This window comes from Mchenga conophoros, linkage group LG20 (assembly GCF_057382185.1).
Source record: "Mchenga conophoros isolate Kocher_MC1m ecotype Shallow Benthic linkage group LG20, M_conophoros_male_GT1.1, whole genome shotgun sequence".
In the NCBI taxonomy this organism is placed as follows: domain Eukaryota; kingdom Metazoa; phylum Chordata; class Actinopteri; order Cichliformes; family Cichlidae; genus Mchenga; species Mchenga conophoros.
The window spans coordinates 9,741,216-9,760,129 of NC_140545.1; positions in this window are offsets into that span (position 1 = coordinate 9,741,216).

The window sequence follows — 18,914 nt, forward strand, 5'->3', positions numbered from 1 at the left end:
TAGGGTCAGAACAATTATCCCCAGTGAAAATACTCACTGGTTAACCCGTGTTAAGTTGGCCTTGTATATCTGTGTCATTCCCAGCTGACCGAAAAAAATATGGTGGGCTATTAAAAAGGAGACCATGTGGCTCTGTTAAGGGCAGCCTTGAGGAGCTGAGCGGTCTTGGGGGAGGTGGGAGTTACTGTGATATTACTGTTCTGCTCCAGTCCTGTTTTTGTTTTTTTTTCACACTGTCTGCTCTATTTATGCTTAGGTCAAAAAGGCAAACAGGCTCAAATGTTGGCTCTTCATTCTTCATGAAAAAAGACTCAAAGGGTTTTCACTGTGTTGTAAAAAAAAAAAAAGGGTTTAAAAGTGTACACACAATTTCAAGTATATGAACGTGTATGGAACTTCTTCAGAAATGATCAGGAGATTTTGTATAATTCCTTACTGCAAAGATGATACATTATTACTTTAAATTGTAAAGTAAAGGATTGGTTTTTTTTAATCAAGAGATGGTCATAAAGGCATTATTGTTATTTCACTAAGAGGATTGCAGCACAGTTTGGTAATAAAGTGGTAATAGTATGTTATTACACTTAAATACCAAACTATCAAATCAAATAATTATTTTGTATCAAGTGTGATAGGTGAGTAATATCAAGTTTGAATGTATGTAACTATTACAGTCACTGGAAACACCTGTGGTAATTTATGTGTAACATGAATCCTGGCTACAACTTACAAAACCACACATTCTTACGTTTCATAGTAATATTTCTTGCAGTTGAAAACCAAGAAGAACTCTGAAAACATGTTTGTATTTGCTAAGTGTAAATGTTATAATCATAATATAAATGTAGATGTTTTATATTTTATATTACACTATAACATAAACAATTTATATATAACCATACAGGGTGAAATTATAGAACACAAAAGATTTATTGATAGTCTGTGGCTCAGTAAACACACTCTGCTTACACCATAAGACTTGTGCCATCCTGATGATATGTTAATTCAACTAAGTTGCCTTTTACTAATGAAATAGTTTCTCTGAATATTAATAGGAGTTTACATTACCAACAACATTCACTTTTCAATGCTATTTTAATTAACTAATCAATTAAAGACAACCTTTGATTAAGGGTTATTGGGAAATTTACTCAACTGGTCATGTAATAGGGCAGAGCTTCCCAAAGTGTGGGGCCTGCCCCCTGGGGGGGGGGGCGAAGAGCCATTGCGGGGGGGGGGGGGGGGGGGGGCGCTATATGAAAAGGGAAAAAAAACAAAAACGCTTGGACAATGCTAGCACGGGGTGCCCACACAAACGCAAAGCAGGAGATGAAGCATCGCTGAATATGTTTCCAAACCAACTTCATTCTAAGCCAAAGACAAGAAAATATGGTGAAGCATATCTTCCCTTTGGTTTCACCTGCACAAGTGCCAAGGTAGGTCTCCCCTGCAGAATTGGTTTTCCCTCTGTCGGGAGCACACCCTGGGCTCTCCAAATCACGGACAAACATTAGCCCACATTCTTGATTTTTAGTTCACAAACACTTCTTGTAATGACTAACTACTCCTGACATTTTGGAGATGTTAGCCCTTTATACAGTAAAGTTACAGTGGGATACAAATAATATCTGGCTGATTCTGCCTCGATTTGTTCCCCCGGTTCAAATCACGGACAAACAGTATCCCACAGTTGTTTATGTTTTGAATCCATTTTGCACAGAGAGGCATTTTTTGAAAAATGTATTGATAGCAATGTTGAATATTATTACACAGGAAAAAACAACTACACATAAAATAATCACACCGTGACGCCTCTGCCTTTGTAAATGGAGGGACAGTAACTGCTAGCAAAAAGTTACTGTCAGTTACTTTTTGCTAGCTTACACAGGCTCACTTAAAAAATCTAGAAAATCCATGAGAAATCTTAAAACTGTTACTTAGTATTGTTCACAACATCAAACACATTCTTGGGCCCAGATGAACTATGAGCTAATAAGAGCAAAACCATCTAATTTTCCTTTATTTGGAAGATGTTATAAATATATTTTTGTTCTTTTCTTCTTCTAACAGAGACCTTTTTTTTCTACACCACTTCCTCCTTTCACAATAAAAACATCAGTCTTATGCAATACAACAAACATATCTCTTTTGAAAAATGGAAATTGTATTTTTACTGTTGTTGTTGTTGTTGTTGCAATTTCCCCTCTTGAGTAGAGGCACAGTAAGGAATAAATGTAATGAAATAAGACTGAGGGTGGTTTCAGATGGGAACACCACCATACAATCACCTCTCTGTCTGACCCATTTATCCACAGTCATGAAAGTGATCTTTAAGCATCTTTAAGCCATGCTGGAATATCACAAGGGCATCTTTTCAATGACTAATTGTTCCCTCTCCTTTTATGAAAGCAGTCTAAAATATAGTTAATGTGATTTTAATCCAACCACACACCACAACATGGTATTAACAGCATTACAGAGATGGGGTTACATTATGCCAGCATCTAATAATCACAACTACAATAAATATGCAACAATTATACAATCCAAATCCAACACACAGCTTCATGTCCAGAGGTGGCCAACACTGACCGGAAAGTATGCTTTTCTTTAATTAAAGGCTAATGTTTGTACCACAGACGGTTCATACGAATTATTATCATATATCTTCCTGAACAAATCCCTTTTTTCTAACTAGATGGAAAAACACTGCCTGTTGTCTAGGAAGCACAAGCCTCAGTGGCTACAGGGAGTGATCTGCTTACGAGTGACAGAGACAGCCAGCTTCTTCTGGCTTATAACCAGACCTTTTTATCACTCTGACATCCTGGTGCCACATCGCTGATGAGACATGTTGAGAAAATGTTGCTCAGGAAGACAGAGTGAAAGGAGATGGATTCAAAGCATGGACAGGCACTATTGTTGTCTCCAGGCTAGCAACCCCATCAGGAATCTGGACGTTTGAGCTCTTTCATCTACATTACAGATGTCTTTGTGCAGCTTGGCTCTCCTCTATCTCTTCCAAGTAAATTCTGAAGTTAAGTTCAAGCTTGTAACAGAAGCCAAGGCTTGTAGCTTGGGGAATACAAATTGAGGGCTTATCTGGTGCTGCCATCCAGCAATAATGCTGGCAAGCGGCCAAAGGCCAGCAAAGGGTGTGTGGGTGTCCTGAAGTTGGACATTCATTTAAATGTGTTTTAAAACTTAATTTAAAAGTTATTTTATCCAGGATTATAAAGCTAGACAAGGCATAGAAGTTGTTACATCTGTGATAAATTGTTCAAATATAAAAAGTTACTTAATTTTTCCCTCAAGCTGGCTCTGCTCCACTTTCCAAAATCCACTATCTGTTCTCTTCACATAGTTACACCACACACTCTGGTGGAGGACCAACGGTGTCCTCAGTGAAGAATGGCTCTCCTGAATTTCTGCTGGAGCCAGGCACTTTCAGTTTTCACAGATTTTAGATGAAGAAACTTCATCTTTATTATATCTTCATCTTTGTTATTTATATATTTTCTTTACAATAAGCAGAGACTGTACAGCGTTTGCTAAGGTTAAAATGCTCAGTGAAGCAGTTCTAAAATAAATTATGTCCTCCTGTATCAGATCACATTACCTGTGTATTTAATGGAGGGTTGTCTCCATGGTTACTGCAGATACAGTACAGACAGACCCTTACATGTATCAGTATCCGCCCAAGCAAAGTTTTCAATTATTGTTCAGTAAGTCCAGTAAAGTTTTGCTTTAAAGGTAGTCGTCTTGCAAAAAAACAGCTGTGCTATGGCCTGCACACTGTCATTGGTGAATAATATGATCCTGACATGAATCTTAAACAGCTCTGGGAAGAAAATTGTGTTTTTTATTCAAATAAAACCAAAACAAAAGGATTTCCTGGAAATGGTCTAAGGCTTCAATCTGCTACCTTATCCATGGAAACCACAGTTCAATATATGTGTCGCAAACAAGTTGACTTATAGATATATATATCTTCAATCTCTGTGTCCATATAACAGAGAAATCCAATTCTACAGAGAGGCCTCGCCATTTCGGGTGAGTCAAAATGTTAAATTAAAGCTCAGGACCAGAGCCATAGAAGTCAAACATACCCAAACACCAAATGAGGTGGGGATTTCACCTATTCCTCTCAGCGCTGTCTCACTTCCTTCCCTTCTCATTCTACCATTTTTAGGTCCGACCAGCCACCAGCACCACTCTAAGAAAGGTCAGTCAGCACCTCAACATACAACTTTATCACATGACATTATTATATTGATCCCACCTAATTTGGAACAGTTTTAGTTCAACAATAAATATTTGTTATATCTCTTCAAACTAGTCCTGCAGAAGCTCCTTCTTTAAGGAAAAATCAAATACATTCAACTTCATGCACACAGGACAAAGTCTGAACATCAGACTTTTTCAGGACAAACACAAGTCCATGAACTGAGAGGGCAAAACTTTGTTTTACAATCTATTCACTTCATTTTACAACTTCACAGGTATTAGAAATAGTGTCTATAAAACACATTTTACAGCAAAGAATTTACAACTCTGAAGAAGAGTCTCTACCAAGATTAACAACTAATGAAAAAAGTCAGGCAACAAACTGAAATTAGTTTTCTCCTCCAGGTATTTCTAGAGTCCTTTTAACTTTATTACATACCTGCAGCATGAGACAGCAGCTCAATTCATGTACAAGAAGGGAGAGAGTTGAGTATACAGCAGTAACCTCATTAATTACTTATAATAAATTATCCCAGACGTGGAGAAAGGATCAATCAGAGCCTAACAGCAAATTACATTATGCACTTCCCTTAGGACAGGTGAACTGTTGCTCACATATTACATTATATGCAATGAGTACTGTGGCTCATTCCATCAAAGCTGAATGAAGTTGTGAGGAGCATAAAATATAAAAGTGACACTTCAACAGATTGATGAGGCCTGCAATCCCATGGAAAGGGCTCTAGATTCTTATGAACTGAAACTCTCTTTTCACACTGCGTTTTATCCTAACTCGTTTAGCAGCTGCATCACAGCTGCATCAAGTTGCCGCTAAATCTGAGTGAACATCTGGCTCCCGCTACTTAAAAGTATTCCATTAGCAAAACATGAATATATTTTTACATTTACTACTAACTGTGATCAGTTATCAAAGGAAACGGGCCAGTCAGCTGCCACAGTGTGGTATTAGATTACTTCTCAACCAGTTTGAGCGATTTTGTTTGGCTGTGTTGTGAAGAAACAAAATGTAATGTTGCCCTCTGCAGTGTTGTCGGAGACCCGAGGACGTTCTTGTCCACTTTGGGAACCGTCTAACTTGCAATACTAGAAGTCAAAGAAAATCCCCATCCTGCTCAACCTGAACCCAGCCCTCCTGACTGCTGAACGATTTTTCTTTGAATGTTTTATACAGACAGGCCACTTCATTATTTACTCTGTATAAATTAAGGTCAAATAAAATTGATTAACCTCCACCTCCAGCTCACAGTGCAGACCTTTAGATGTGTATCTGCTTGGGACTAAGAGATATTGACATTGCAAGTCTCTGCTTGCTGACAAGCATGTGGCAGAAGGTAAAGTAGCTGCCATTCAGCCTAAGCAGAAAATAAACTGTTGACAGGTAGCGGAGGGGACAAAGTCAAATACCCTGCCGCTGCTGGACAGTGAGGGTGATTAAACCAGAATCTTCTGCTGCTAACAGGACAAGAGCACGATGATGCTAAGACACATTTTTAAATATATTGCTAAATTATATTATATATTTAAATATATATTTTAAAGCTTTTACTTATATGATAAATTACCTAACATACAGCTGATATTACTTTACAAACCTTAGTGCTAAAGTCATAATTCTTTTGTTTGCTTTTTGTTTTTTTTTAAATAAATATTGTCAAAGACTAAAAACAGATCTTATGGATAACTCCAAAATAAGCTCCTCAACATTTATAGTGGAGAATTTGGAACAATACACTCGGCTGCTTTTCTATTATTTGGGAAGTAATACATAATATTAACAAATACACTGGCATGCTCAGAAACAAAAGACTGCTCAGAAATTTACACGATACTGTATTACTTGTCAGAGCAACAGAATCATGAGATAAAGAGAGACTGGAATCGATCGGTTCTTATTAAATGGCTTTACAGAACCTCAAGATTTAATCCTACTTACAGATGAGACTCCACATTAAGACACATTCAGAGCAGAGGTGATCAGAGGAAGAGATGTATTGCCAAAGTTACTGGAGAACAGTTGGGGTTTAGTTCAGAAACAAGAATATAATAAACTAAATAAATAGTTTTTTATTTTATTTAAATTTAAATAAAATGCCATCACCAGTGTGTGAATGTGTGTGTGAATGGGTGGATGATTGTGTATAGTGTAAAGCGCTTTGGGGTCCTTAGGACCAAGTAAAGCGCTGTACAAATACAGACCATTTACAATAATATTTTGGGTGCTGTGACTTACACAGACAAATATATCTTGAATAAGCTAAGCCTACTAAAATTTGCTGTACCACAGATATTTTTCTTAGGGTAAATAAATTTTTTTTCTCACTCAAAGTGAGATGTCTTAACTAGAAATGCTATTTAGTGGTTCTTTCTTCTTTTCGTCTATTGTCATTACCACAAATGCCTATATAATACTTACCAACTAGCGGAGGTCACTTACATAGCTCAAACATCTATTTTAATGTCTGAATTTCCCGTTTTAATTCGTGTTCTGGTTTATTCTCAGCATTTTAATGTGGAAATATTTAACAGTATGGATTCACAACATCGCACCAATGCTCAAATATATCTACATTTTAAGCCAAAATCTAAATGTATCTGTTGAAATCATGTCTGTGATTTCATACTGACATCCTCTATACTGTAGGCATACATTATACAAGTGTTGTGTTTTAAGTTTCCCCAAGTCACAAACGTGATTTTACAGATTTTAAAGAATCTCAAACATGTCTGTGAAGGTTCTCAGTCATCCAGGTCATCGTAGTCAAAGGAGCTTGCAAAGAAAAGCGTCTGGACTTCTTTCAAGCAACTTAAAGAAATCTCAAACACTAAATGCGTATTAGTAGCCGAACAGTCCTTAGTGATTTGTTTGAAATATGCAGGGCTGAAACCAAAACCATGAGAAAGTGAAAGAATAAGAAATCTCAACGCTGCAGTTACTTAAATGGCAACTTAAACCAAAATGCTTAAACAAGCAATTTTGAATAGTTCAGCATTCAATAAACGACACATTATAATTGGCTGTTTTCTGTAAGTGACTTTTTTAAACATTTTTTTTCCACATACATAGAGCCTTATTTAATATTACAGTGAATTACCATCGCACCTCACTAATCACTAAACACTATCTTTGATGATAGAAGAACGAAAAATTTGTCATAGCTAACCAACAAAACTTAATAATACATCATGATGGCTATGGCCATCTTTAATATACAGTGTGTGACTGAAAACATTATTCTTTTATCTTATATTTATATCTTGGTAACTAATCCAGCCAAGCAAATGCGGCTTTAACAGACCTTTTTAGGTGTTTCATGAAGTTTTGAATATTTTTTTATTTATGTATTTATTTATTTTGTACATTTTCTGAACATAACGTCACATGTCCAAGGGCTTGGGGTTGTTTTTGATTTTGAATTCTTAATCAGGTTTGGGGTCCTGTTTAAGTTATCCTAGTAACTGAAATTTAGGTTTTTGAATTTTTTTATTTTTGTATTATCATGGGGTCTTTACCTTACAACATAAAGTTGTGGTGATTTGGCGCTCAACAAATATATCATTTATAATGCTATTCTGGTAGAATATGAGTTTTACCTTTCTGATGTTGTCAAAGAGCCTTTGTTTGGATTTTTTACTTTGTCTCCGTGTTTGGTTTGCAGACTTGTAGCTACTTGTACTACTTTTATCGCCCAATATCGAGTTCCTTAAATGACAACATTTTTAATCATGTTAATCTGCATCCTTCATTTCTCTCCATTCCTGTGCACGCCATAGACTCACAATAAAGTTTGCATTTACTGTCATGAAAGCAGAGCTCTTACTATAATTTTACATTTTGTAACATATTATTTTTTTAACTTTACATATAGCATGCATATATTTCCTAGTCTTCCTAATATAACCATTAAAACATATGCTCTAAAGTTCATGTTATTTTTAGCAGAGGCACACTGAACAGAAAATAAAGAACCACATAGAGCAATGTTTTCCTTCCTGTTCAGGTACTAGCTTCTTTTCTGTCATTGTGGGTTACATTACAGAAAGTCTGCCTCTTGCTTTGAAGTCATATTCATTGCTCTTCATGTCTCTTATTGTCACAGTATGTTATTCCTCTGCTACCAACAAGCTCGAGGGCACACGCTCCCAGTTTCTACCCCTGAGTAGCAGCTGTTGGCCATCTTTACTAATGTTGTCTTCTATACATGACATGAGAGACAACACAGAGATGCGATGATTAAAATGTCTCTGTTCATTGGTGTTAGGGGCATTTCACTTCGACTGCCCGTGGATTTGTATTTCAAAGCTGAGACATGTTGTTTTTCCCCTTTCCCTTTGAAGCCAGTCATAATGATGTTCCCTACCTGTCAGCCTGAGGATGCCTGAATAGCTCAGGAATCCACTGCCACATTTATAATAAATAAGAGACATCTTGATGTATTTTGAAAGAATGTAGGAATGTGAGACCCATGCATGACTCATTTACTCAATACTGAAATGGACTTGAGTTCACTGGACTTTCCCACCCATAGCCTGTGAATGCTCCAATAAGCCCTCTACAGTCACATTTTTGCTCATATCATAGCAAAAATCTAATAACCAAACTGAACCTAAAGTCCGTCTTTTGTAGATTCTTCTCAGCATCTGATCTGTTTGATACATTAGGAAATCAACAATGTCAGTTGTGATTTAATGTAAGATCATGGATATTGTTTACATGTTCATGGACTAGGGTTTGTGTTCTTTGAGGTTTAGCACCAAGTAAAGACCATGAGATGAGCCGAGTCCTCATTCGTCCATGTAGATGAATTCAAACATGCTGTAACCGTGAGTGACATCTGTGGAAAAAAACATAAAACCATCTGCAACAAATCATCATACTAAAACTACCTTAATGAGTTCATTGCACATTGTTATAATGTTATGTCTGCCTTTGCCTGAGTAAAATGGATCTGACACCATTGATGGTGTTGAGCTAAAATGAAACGGACTGTTGGACTGAATATTACACATTACTCTGGCTTTTAACATTGCTGTATTTTTTTTAAAATAAACAAGCCAACAAAATAAAACATTAATCAATGTTAAAAATTGACATAGAGTATTACAGCATTATGGCAGCTGGGATTGGCTTCAGACCTCCCAGGGCCCTGAATTGGATAAGTGGAAGAAGGTTGATAGACTATTACCTTTAACTACACTGATGGAGAATATAAAGTTAAAATTCCCTGTTAAAAATTTGTTTTATAAAACCCTGATTTAATGCTATTATTACCTATTTTTCCTAAATGACCATTCAGTGCATTTACTCCTCAAAATCACGTCATTACTTCACTTGAGTACAATCTACAGATATCTGTACTTTACTTGAATATTTATCTGTCTGATGAATCTTCCCTACATTTGAACAAAAATATCTACACTTTGTATCCCTGCCAAGACTCATTTTTAAGGTTTAACATATCTGAGTTATTGTTTCACATCGCTGTGCACCTTCCGTGCTTCAAACAAATTTCAGCCTTACTGGAGGGAACAATAACAGAGACAGTCCAATTGGTGTATCCATCACTGGTGTGCACTTCACACGACAAGATGAAATGGGCAATCTGCAGTGTTCATGGTCAATGTTAGGCTATAACAAGGGTTGCAGACATCTATTTAAATTTAACCCAATGGTGCTGATTAGATTCACTTACTGAAATACACCTATAAATCATCTGTGATAGCTCATGTGATATCAGTCTGACTATAACTTGTCAAATTCAGTTATTTGAATCCAACAAGAAAAGTAAACCTCAGAGCAGAAAGCATAGCTCAAACTCAACTTCAGTTCAATTCAGTTTTATTTATACAGCTCCAAATGACAACAACAGTCACCTCAAGGCACTGTTGGAGCTCACAATAGAAATTATCACAATTTGTTCCTAAGTGATAATTTTCCCCATGCTGCACCACTAAAACTGATCTTAGGTTCACTATATTCTCTTTAGGTGTAAAGGTAAAGCCACCCATCTGCAAATAGAGCTAGTATTTTGTTTAATTCCCTCTGTTTCTCTCTTATAGTCTAAATAAGAGATGTTCCAACTGTGTGTGAACGTGTTAGTGTTAAAGTTGAAATAAAGTTGTAGGCCTTACTATATTAATACAAGTTTTACCACAAGAATCGTCAACACAAGCATCTATTACTACTTATATGACTTAAATGCCTGTACATTTGCCACACAGAACAAATCTCACACCACTTAAGCACTAGTCACATCAGCCCAGTAATCAGTGACAATGTCTATACCCCAACCAGGCCCGTGTGACTGGGTGCTACATAAATGTGAATGTTGAAATAGACACTAAATTTTAATTGTAAAACAGAAAACAGCTCGGTTTGTGCCAACTATTACAGACCAAAACAGTCATTTTATTCATTATTTGTCTGCAAAAGCTGCACACAGTTCATAAGTATAATTTTGTTAAGTTGCAGATAACTGCTGGTGCATGAGTGTGGCTACTTGCAGCTCCCAAGTCATTAGGCAGACTATTACTGGGACTCTCCTCAGCTCTTTCTGGGACAGTGGCGCAGCTGCCCCTCTGTTGGTCTTCCTTGGTCTCTTGTGTTCTGGGGGCCTCTGGATGTCTGGAGTTTTGATCTCCTCCATACCTGCTTCATGCCCTGAAGGACGGGACTGTGGCCCCCCCACACCCTCTAGCAGATCATTACATGAAGGAACCTTTTAAAAAAACAAAAAACAAGCGCGTCCATGCTCACAGGTGTACACACGGGTGATCACACCCACAAACTACACCCTTTTTGGCTCCTACCTCAAAGCACACTGTGTTCTGTTGATCTTATGTGCTGCACAATAATGTTTAATATTTAGTATTTACTGTCATATTCCCATATATCATTGTGATGTTGTTTATTCTATTACTCTTGTTCTCTTCTGCTTGCTTTCTTTTTTCTTTCTCAGCAGGTGATCCAGGTGATTGATATATGCATTTTTTTTTTCTCTGCCCGTTCTGTTGGTTTTTGTCTTTTGCCCTTCTCTTTTGCCCTCTTCCCAGCTGTTTCTCTTTCCCTCTTTCTTTCTCCCCTTCTTTCCCCCAGTCAAGTCTGTCCCGTATTCAGTAAGTGAAAATAAAATAAACAATAAAAGGTGAATCAAATGGACCATTACGGCAAGGCTGGGATGGTCAATTTGGTAAAATAAATCTGTTGGGCATCTTTCTTTGCCTTTAGACAACAATTCTGATGGCAAAAGAGCCAAACGGGACAGGCAAAAAAAAAAAAAAAAAAAAAAGGCAGACTATTACTGGGTGAAACTGACTAATGACAAAGGTTTTCTTAAATTCCTTTTATTTTACTATTTTTCCAGTTCGTCATATCATGTCATCCATCATCAGCGTTCTGTAAATGTGCTTTCCAAGAGGACATCACATTTAATTTCGGAAAAAATAAAAAAATATAATGATTTTATAAATAACATTGATACTCTATCTATGCTGGAAGAACACATGAGATGGAGAGAGGTTGAGTGATATGTGGCAGCATCAAAACAAGACCTGAAAGCCGTTTTTAAATACAATTTTTTTGCCAAATTGTGGGTCATTGCAAAATTAGACTGACGGAAAAATTGTGAGAGCACCGAGAAGACTGACATAACTTTCTAAGAAATATGGTAGACTTTATGATTGAACTGACTGAAAGCAGTAACTCTGTCACTCATAACAGTTGACTGTGTCAGAGCTTATTGGAGATTATGTATCGGAATTTCGGGAGCAGGACCACGCCTCCAAACACTCTCCTTACGGTTGTCATCTACATAGGTTCCCTCAGTTCTGCAAGCTGTTCATTCTCGTTTACGTGCCCCACCCTCCCTCCTTGTTCTCAATTCTTTAACTTCTGCATTTCTATTTAGTGCATGGGGATCTGCCAGGCCCGGGAGCCATCTCCAGTCCCCTTCGAGGCCTTCCCCAACCCGTAACTCAATTCATGTCAAAGCATTCACTTTTCCCTACTAAAACGCTGTCAAACCTAAAATGAGGACGTGGGCCCAGCTAGTGAATTAAAAAATGAAAGCAAGAAATATGTAAGTAGTGTGTTACACTGTTTCTACCAATAGTTTAGTGGTTACATTTATTAAGCTGCCACTATCTACCGCAAAAGCTGTTAGATTGTGTTATCGGACTATTTTATTTTGCATGCAAAAAAGTAATTCAGATATGAGTGTGCTTTGGTATCAGAAAATCTAATTGCAGTTGAAAAAACAAAGTATTTTCCCTGCTGTACAATAACATATCTGTAGTACATTTGTCACTAGTTGCTACAAGGGAGATTTAAATAAAGTCTTGAAGTTTACAGCAGTGTTTTTACGCCGCCTAGTTCAAGGATTTTATTGGAAAAGCAAGGACATACTGCAAAGTAGTTTTTGAGGCGGGATGCTTGGGGATTCGGGTGAAATGTGATCTTAATTTTGAGAAACATAATGCTACGCCTAACACATTTTAATCCTTGTGTGGGTGGAATCGATGGGTGCTTTGGTGAGCCGTTTCACAAATGCAAGCCTTTGTGAAAGCAGGAGCCACCAAACTGGAGTTAAGCTCTCCAAAACCTATCGTACCTGCAGCATCACTATGAATATGAACTTTTAGTGAATAAAGTTTTTTCTTTTTCTTCTGTAGTTTGAGATTCAGGCTGATGTGCTAATGCACGTGCTTCCAGAGCATCTGGTCACTTAACTAGCTGACGTATTTTCTAGATTTGAGAATCACACTATATTTAGAGTATAAAACAGACACGTTCCAAGCTCTGCTAGTGGTAGTACATAGTGCACCTGTCTTCTCGGTGCTTTGTGTCTGTTGATGGATCAGAGCTACTGCCTGTGTTATTGTAATGAGGATATTATACTGACGCTTGACATGGCCTGCGGTCCTCAGTTCAAGGCGAACAGTGTCATTATGACTGGGACATGCTCCATGACAGACGTTATGACATTTAGCCTTTGACTCCTGTGCCATATTACGCCACTGTTCAGAATAAATTTTGTCAGAATTTGATTTTTTTTTATCTTATAGAGCAGAGAGCGTAGGAGGTAGAGCTCATTTATTGAGAATTGACAATCAGAGCTAATTTTTTTTCACAGATTTTGGATAACAAGTGTTTTTTTTTTTGTATCTATAAACCACAGAGAAACATGTAATATTGGACTGTACTTTTTATATCCAATAAATTTGGATAGAAATGTTAAATCTCTATACTCGACTGTCTTCAGACAGAAAATCTTTGTCTGGGCATTCTTGGCCTTTAAATCACTGATTATTACTTAGTTCAAAGTAATTTAGGTGGTTTAACATTTCTTCAAGTTGCACTCCTTTGAGAAAGTCCTTTCTCAAACCAGATCAATACAATATTGTACATGTACTGTAGAACCCTGAACTTAATAAAGTAAGACTGCCTTCTGAGAAATCTTTCTGTAGAGGGCACTGCAGCCTGCAGTCGCTTTTCATGATGGCCATGAAGCAGTTGGTGGGAGGCCTTGTCATCCTATGATTTAAACAAGCCAAAAAAGATCCCCACTTGATGTTCACTTGATTTTGCCAGGATCAACTGTTTTCTGTTTTATCCTATCAAAACCATCAGTAGTGATGTGGAGAAGATAGATGAAAGGGTTAACAGACAGCATACATAAAGAGGGCCTAAGGAACTAGTGATAGACATGGATTTACTGCAATCTGTCATCCTGATCATTAGTTACACTGGGAGATGGAGATGCACTGTAAATTGAATGATAAATATATCTTATCTGCAGTGGATTTGCTCACCAATGCATAGCGATTGCAATCCAGCAGTGTTATGTGAATGTCAGTAAGTGTATGTGAAAGTAATTGACAGTACTAACCAGCTGCAGATCCTAATTAGGTGTCCGATGGGGGATCTAAGCTGGGATGAACCTCATTAATGATGAGAAACAATGTTTGATGAAATTTACTTCTGCAGTTTTAGAGATACCTGCCATAATCACACACGCACACCATCTCTCCCTGTGTCTCAAGCCCACCGTCTCCTCATCCCGCGCTCCCAGTGAATCCGTCTTCCCTCAAAGACTGCAAAGGACCAGAGCTGAAGCAAACACGTCAAAACACTTACAAGCAGTCGCCTCCTTTGTGCAAGCATCCTCAAACACTGAGTTAGTTTGAAGCTTGACTGACCCCAGTTACTGTACTTAGCAGGGGGAGAACACAAAAAAGACATACAGCTTTTTAAAGGCTCGCCCTGAGGGCCCGAGAGGCAGATGGGGCTCTGAAGAGTGAAAATGAATAGAATCTGATAGAGTGGAAAAAGTCTAAAAAGACACTTAAAAGAGTCAGAGATGCAAAGGCGGCATCGCAGAGGTGGGATGTGAGTTGAAAACACCATGAAAACGCTACATTAGCTCCCTCTCTACTGCTGGTGGAGGCAGTAACCATAATCATTTGCTAGTCTAATGGCAGTAAGGCGGTGATGAGAGCTAATGCACACTGTCACAGGAAATTAAAGCGAGGGAAGCCATTTTGGAGCATAATTCCTTCAGTCCCCACCCCCTTTTTTCATGGTTCCTCTTGATTGATAGTCCTCTAAATGTTGCTCTACATTTAGATGTAATCAGGACAGTCTTACCAGAAAAGATGAAAGACCTCTCTATTCTGGGGTTCATTCCATTTATACTCCTGCAAATGACACAGCCACTTAATTTATCAGTGCAGTATCTCAGCCCCGCCACAATGTGAAAGTGCCATAATCCACATTGCCAAAACTGGCGGTAAGAATGGGGTCCATATGGTTGAGAATTATAACATTTATGAATAATTCAACAGGGGGGGGCAGAGTGTGTCAGCGATCCAAACGTAATGCCGCAGCTCTAATTACAACCGATTTTGACATATGTTCCTCAGATGGACTGTGTTGCTTTCACACCCTCGCTTGATCAAATGTTTCATTTTGCAGGCATTAGATCAAATTCAGCCACGTGATGAGTGTTAACAACACGACTTAAAACAGAGAATGATACAGTGGAGTTAAAGCAATCTAGACAGCCATAATGATATTATAGATAACAACTAAAAGTGAAGATTTAGATTATCTCTTAAATGTATGGGTCATTTTTCACAACCTCTGGCTCACTGTAACAGTTCAATATTAGCAAAAAAACCCCACAAAACACACTAAAAAAATCCTTTATTTTATTGATATTCATTTATTGATATCTAATTTATTTTGGGGGGTCTGTTACTGGTGTATTTTGCAGTGTAGGCATCCAACTGTTTAGTTGTTGGGGCAAATGAACAAATGTTTCATTACCATTACTTCTGATGTCCTTTTGCACAAATTAAACACTTTTAAATTACCAATCATCTCTTGGACATCGTAACATCTCTTTCCTTTTTGCTATGCTATAGTGGTTGAACACCAGGCTCTTAGCCTTGAAAACTAAGTGTAACTATTTATTGCTGCAGGTTTCAATTTTATCCACACTGCTGACCTTTTTTTTTTGAATATCACCTAAAATGAAAAAAAAGTTATAAACAGGGCTGCACATAAGTGGTCCGCAGGTGCGCATGTGCTGTCAAAATAAAAGACGCGCACCATTTTAGAAGTTGCAACGCACGTTTGCATACATAAAATTTCTAGAGGAGGACAGACATTTGTTTAGAACTCTTAAAGATGTCGAAGAAGCTCCTTTAAGCAATTACTTTGGTGTTCCTCCACCTCCAAAGAAATGTCAGAAGGAGTCCGAACCGCAAAAAAAGCGCGTATTCTCGGGAAAGTGGTTGCAGGAGGTGAGCTGGCTTCAAACAAATGATGAACGGACAGAGATGTGGTGCAGAATATGCCGTGAAAATCCCACTCTAGTGGACAAAAACAGTGCCTTTTATATGTACGCAAACGTGCATTGCAACTTCTTATCTGGTGCGTGTCTTTTATTTTGACAGCGCGTGCCCACCTGCGGACCACTTATGTGCACCCCTGGTTATAAAGTAACCTCGTTATAGAAGAATAATACCTGCATCCATGATAGTGGTATAAAACAAAGATGTCACCTGTTGACTAAAGACAAAAACAAACCGATGTAAACAATCAAACAACGAGAATTAAACTTAAAAAGAATGACACAGTAGTGTGCAAAAGTGTTGAGCCATCCCTCATTTCTTTATCCTTTGCTAAGAAAATGGGCAATAGGTTCAATTAAACTTGTGAAAACATACATGAGGAAGTAGCTCCATGACTGTTAGCGTTCCATTGTGTGTTTTTCTATCCAGGTATGCTTACACTGGCAGTGTGTTAGGATCATTGTCATGATGTAACATTAAGTCTTTGCCAGTCAGATTCTTTACAGACTGTTCATAATTCCATTGGTTGGGACAAAATCTCCAACACAGCTGGCTGAAATGCATTCCCAAACCATGACAAAGCCTCCAATGTATTTTACAGATGGCCGTAGACACTTACGGTTGTATCTGTACATGCTGATGAATCTCCCAAATCCTGTCAGGATTTTGTTTCAGTTTCTTAAGGACACTGCTTTAAAACCCTTTTCATCTGCTGTAGGTCTGTTTTTGTTCTTCACATGCATACAACATGTAAACATATGCATCCCTCTTTCAAAAAAATTCTCCTTTGAAGCAAAATACAAAGAAGGGATGGCTCAAGACTTTTGCACAGACTTTTTAAGCTTATAGAGCAAATCAATTGATACTAACGTGAAATAAAAATCCCTTTGTCCTATCTTGCTAAAACATTTTTCTTTTACAAACATCAAAGTAAAAGGCCAACACAGCGAGTATCTAATGGTGAGGTTATCTTGGTTGTGCAAAACATTTCCACAGTCAATTTATCGCATGGCAGGGGTCGCTTCCACCACCAGCAGACGCTCTGACTCCTGTGTTGAGCAATGCTGTTCAAAGGTCCTGGGCACTAAATGTCATCTGATGATGTGCCGCTAAATAAAAAATCTAAATCAAATCAATATTCAGTTTGATGACCATTTGCCTTTAAAATATGACCTGCAGGTACACCTGTGCAGATTTTCAAGATACCTCGCAGATGCAGTAGTTTATCTTGAGCGTGCTCACACTAAGCATGGTTATCTTGCACCATGTCTGCACGATTGTCCCCGCTTTTCGCTGGTCTTCACTCACACTGCCCTTAATGATCTGGGCCAGAGTACACTTCAGTTTATCTTCATATGTCTACTCCTCTCTCGTGCTCACGCTTCACACCCACACATGCTCTTAAATTGTGCTCTTGCGGAGCACGAGGTTCACAGTTTTATGTATTTTGTGTCTTAATTAGGTAAGCGGTGATACACTCTCCTGTCACACATTTGTTAATTACTCTAAGTGGAGTTCTGTGTTACGGGGGTGGATAGTGATCATACAGCATGTGTGCTGCGCCCGAGTCCAGCTAAACCTTCCCCGAGCCCACTGGAAAGGTTCCAAGGAAGGGTTTGCATAAGCATGCTTGAGTACGGTACCCAGCAATCATACTGGTGAGATGAATTCTACTTTCAAGGACAAACGAACTTAACAATTTCTGTGCATATAAAGTGCTCAATATTTTTTTCAGTGTCTAGGGTCACAAAACACAGGGGAGGCTGTGTGTGACACAAAAACAACTGCTTTCTAAACCTAAAACCCTTAACTTAGACAAAGACACACACATAGTGATGTCCTTCATTACCATAGAAGAACATCAGAGGCAAAACAAAAAGAAAAACAGATGTAGGTACTGTATACAGTCATTTTAACTGTCTAATGAAATTGGCAAACATATTCTCAAAACTGAATAAGAACTAATCTAATAAGAGATATCGTTTCTCACCGAAAACCCCCCAGAACACATCTCAAGGTGTAGCAATGTTCTCAATAGTAATTAATCTTTACTATCAAGAGGATTTACTTGGCAGTTTTTGTTCTGTCAGTGAAAACAGTCTAATCAGCAACAATTTGCAAACTTCTCTGGCAGCCAATGAAGCAGTTCAGATAGCTAAAATGGCAGCAAAGCTTCCCAAATTGAAATAGTGTTATCTGATGAAGAAAAATAGATCCTGCTTTTTCTGCTATTCCCCACACGCTATGCCCCAGAGTGTGGGAAAAGGTAAATAGACAGATAGAGGCAAGTAAAATCGAAGAGCCGGATCTTTAATCATCTAACTAATAAATTACTTTGCACGTCTCTGTAGGTAGGTCATTGCTCATAAACTTATGTCCTCTAGCATGAAAAGAACATTGTGCATGTTTGAGTAGGGATAAGAAAGACCTACAGGATGCTGAAAAAATAAACAGCTTTCATGGTGTTTTCATCTTGGTATTTATTTCCAAATGATGCTTACAGTACATGTTACACTCAGAGCTACATTCAGACAGCTCTCCCTTCACAAATGTCAAGGCCTAGCAACGTCAGCATAGGCTGATTCAGATCAGGAAAATGCATATTTACAAGGCTCAGTCATACTCGCTTTCTTTCTCTATGCTTTATTAGGCCTTGGCGAAGTATTGATGCATACAATTATACTACTGAATGTGTCATGATTTTCTCTAAGTGACAGAGTTAATCAACCAGATCTGAGATTACTCAGTGGCTGTTCTGATCATGCCTCTAACCACCAGACTGGATTTTACATAGGCTCTATTTATTTTGATGG